Source organism: Athene cunicularia, unplaced genomic scaffold, assembly GCF_003259725.1.
Source record: "Athene cunicularia isolate RWA unplaced genomic scaffold, athCun1 SCF_42, whole genome shotgun sequence".
In the NCBI taxonomy this organism is placed as follows: Eukaryota; Metazoa; Chordata; class Aves; order Strigiformes; family Strigidae; genus Athene; species Athene cunicularia.
In genome coordinates this window covers 16,169-19,937 of record NW_020799471.1, presented here as the reverse complement: position 1 = coordinate 19,937, position 3,769 = coordinate 16,169, and the positions used below count along the sequence as shown (strand labels likewise).

The 3,769-nt window shown below is 59.4% G+C and overlaps 1 protein-coding gene across 6 annotated transcripts in view; it reads right to left on the bottom strand.

Moving 5' to 3' along the window:
- The window catches only part of LRP1 (LDL receptor related protein 1), a 56,280-nt gene that overhangs the window by 39,813 nt on the left and 12,698 nt on the right, over positions 1–3,769 (bottom strand). The gene's annotated exons all lie outside the window — the stretch shown is intronic.

The window sequence follows — 3,769 nt, the reverse complement described above, 5'->3', positions numbered from 1 at the left end:
GCCCGGCGGGACGGTGCGGAGGCCCTCACCCCCCGCCCGGGGCTGCAGACTCCCCCGGCCGCAGGCTTTGGCTTTTCCAGCAAGGGGAGGGCCCGGCCGTCGCTGCCTTGTCCCCAGCACTTCCCCGCACCTTGATCCTCCTCTTCCAAAGCCCCCGGTGTCACAGGGCTGCTGTCACCTCACCGGCCACGTCCTGCTCAGCCGGAGCCGCATCCGACCCGTCCACCAACGCGGCGCTCGGAGGCTGCACAGGGCTCAGAAGGGAACGGGGCCAAAAGAAGCTGTAGGTTTCCAGCCACTCGGTTCCTGGGGCCTGCAGCTTCCCTCCCTCCATTTCCGCCACAGTCGCCTCTCCCCATCAGAGCGGAGGGTCCCGGCCCTCCCGGGGGTCTCCCGGCCGGGCCCCAGCTCCGAGCGGGGCAGCGCTGGGCCGGGGAGCTGGGGATGACGCAAGCACTTGCTCTTCTCTCAGGCTGTATTTTTGCAGCTGGAAAGCATTACCCTCCTCAAAGGCTTTTGTTTTTCAGCTTGCTCCTTCTCTCCTTGCTCGCCATCCTCCCCCCTCCTTCACAGGAATCAGTTTTTATTATTATTATTATTATTTTCAGCTCTTTCTTGTAGCCTCAGCTAAACCTGGATTTCCTCTTGAACTTTCAGTGGAAGCTAATTTAGCAAATGTCTATTTTTAACCCCTCGTGTTAGCCTGCAGACAGCTCTCCCCCCACTAACTATTTGGCTTTGGGAGAGGGGAGGAGTGAGGGACACAGACCCCCCGGTGCCACGTGTCCCGCCGGCAGGACAGTGGGTGCCCGGGGAGGTCGTGCCACGGCTGGCAAGACATGCCCAGCCCAGGGGCATCAGCAGGGACCAGCCTGTTCCCGGCATTGGAGGGGTCCTGGGAACAACTTTCACAGAAGGAAGAAGCTGGGGGCAGTGACCACCCCCCTCCTCCTGCCCACAGCCACCAGCAGCAGTGGAGTGGGGCTGGCGAGTGCATCCCCCCCCCCCAATTCCCATCCCAGAGTCAAGTCTTCCTCCTTGCTCAACCATGGCTGGGCGTTGCAAGCAATTGCAACATGCAAAACTAATTTCCCAAGATTTATTTACTTGCTAGCGTTTGAAAACGAGCTTGTGGGGGCAGAGAACAGGGAATGTCAACTTTAAAGGCTCTTCCTGGAAGAAGGGAACCAACCTCGCCTGGCCAGCGAGCCGTCGTCCACGCCAGCCAGCCCCGCAGAGGCACCGGCCAGGAGCACCAGTGCCTGACACGGGCTTTGACTGTTGCCCTCCTTGGGAAAGGGCAGACGAAGGGAGGACAGAGGGGAGAGGGAGAATCAAGAAGCTCATCAGTGCACAAATGGCACGTTGCTCAACAAGGGCGGGCTGGCAACTTCAGCAAACTCTGAAACCCACCCTGCACAGATGTTTCCTGGTTTCACGCTCAACATGAACCGAGTGATTCTGACCAAGCTTTTGCTGAAGCCCCTGCCACAAAATAATCCACATCACACTGTGCTTGGATCTTCCCTACTCCTTCTCATGGACATCGGCTGAAGCAGCCTCCAGGGCCAAGTGGCCCTGAGGAGCCACCGCAGGGGCCAGCTGGCCGGAGGAGAGGGCTCCCACATGCCTCTTCCAGCCCAGACTCCTCCGACACTGGGCTAAGACTTGTCGTGGTACAACCAGGGCACGCTCAGGGACAGTGGCTGCCCCAGGAGGCAGCAGAAGCCTCTAGCCTCCACTCAAGAAGTTCTTGGCCCCATCAACTCCTACAAGCCTTCCCAGGCACTCTCAGCAATAACCTTCCCCATCCCCAGTCCCAATTTCACCCTCTGCTCAATTGGGCTGGGAGCATCTTGTCCTGCTCTAAGAGCTCCGTGACACAAGGGGTCAACACCTCAAGGGCCGTCCGCGGGCGCTCCCTCCCTTAACCCGAGCCACAGAGCATCTGATTTACCCCACGACCATTCAAGCACCGCAAGGCTGTGGGTTTTTTGGGGAACGAGCTTTGCTGACCCAGCGCATAACTTTCCTCTGCATGAATCAGTTGTTGTGCAGTCTGCAAATACATCAATTGTGGCCTGACACAAGGAGGAAGGAAACGCGCAATCTTCTCTCAGACTAAAACATGGATTTCGACACAGTTCTGAAACAGCTGCAATTAAGATGTGAGCAACTCAGCAGCTTGCCCGTGCACACTTAAGCATAGAAGAGAAGCCACCTATAGTGGAGAAGGTGCAAAGAGTGGGAGAGCACTTGGAAATAAGTGCCCGGCGCTGCAGCGGTCTGGAACGATCCCACCTCTCAAGGACGCTCTCGCCGTGGGGCGTCTGGAGCAGGGAGGGACAGGGGTGCTGCTCAGGAGAGGTCCCACTCTGCTGGGAACCCCCTGGAAATCATCGCCATTCCCAGGGCCAGGCACAGAGCTCTGGCACCAACGGTCCTCGCCCCCGTTCTGCTGAGGTGCATTTTCACCCTTGCCCCAGCACGTGAGATCGATAAGGGCTGGACCGAGCCCTGCTGCTGACATTTGCGTGTTGTTTTAAGCAAAAAAATATTTACGTCCAAGCGCACCTACTAAGAACAACCCACACTTTTTGCTTTGGCTACGGTGGGTCAGACCTAACATGAGCTCCAGCAGGACACAAGCGCCTGAGGCAACTGGGGTGCAGCAGCTGAGGGAGCAGGTGAGCAGCGGCGCGGGCAGAGCGCGCCAGAACCGCCCAGAGAGCAGCCCTGGGGCGCTGCCTCCTCCTGCTCCCGGCAAAACCCACCCGAGCCAGAGCCCGCGGGGCGAGGGGGGGCCGTGTCCAACTCGCCACCCAGTGAGACACGCCGGCGGGCAGCCGCACCCCGCGGCACCGGGCACCGGCAGAGCCAACGACACGTGGCTCCTGCGGAAAAGGGCTTGGAAACGTGGCCGAATGTTTCGGTTCAAAAATGCCTCCAGAAGAGGAACGGAGGCTCGTCAGGAATGCAGTCCCCAGGGCTTCTCAAATACATTGGTTTCCTACTTTCCTTTTTATAGGGAATGATCCATTTGATACATTTACATAATACCATAATCTGGAGGAATTTCTGTCTCTTCCCTCCACAGACATCCTCTCCCCCGGAGAACAAGACCGTCTCTGTAACGGCAACGTACTCCATGGATAAACACTGCTCCTGGGGACAATTTTCCTTAATTAGAAGTATGTTAACAGGACAGGCACGAAGACAAACTCCAGCCCCGAAGGGCGCTGGCCATGGGACGGACGGGCACCGCGCGGCCCCCAGGGGTCCAGCGCAGCCCCCCCGCCCCAGCGCCCGGGAACAGACCCCTCCTTGTGCGAGGAGCCACCACCTCGAGCCATGCTGGCAGCTCCGAGATGGGGCGGAGGGGACTGCGGACGGGACAGACACCGGCACACACAGCCACCGCCATCACGTCAGCCTTGTTGCCTTAGAAAACCAGGCTAAAAAATAAATAAATTTTAAATCCCCTCTGTTGAGCTGCTCAGCTCAGAGGAGGAACCGCTGGGTGGAAGCCGGTGGCCCACGTCCAGGACGTCTGACTCGGTGCTCAGAAGGATCCTCGCGGCCTTGGTGCACGCGCGTGCCAGCACAAGCCAAATGCTGCCGGGGGTAACACCGGCCCCCCATGGCCGCCGTGGGAGGAAAGTCCCGGCCCAGCCGACCCCGGGGACAGGCAGAGCGACTGCCGCTCAGGGAAAGGTCGGAGCATCACCCATCCTGGGGAGCCCCAGCTCACCCCCACCCCCAGCTTGCC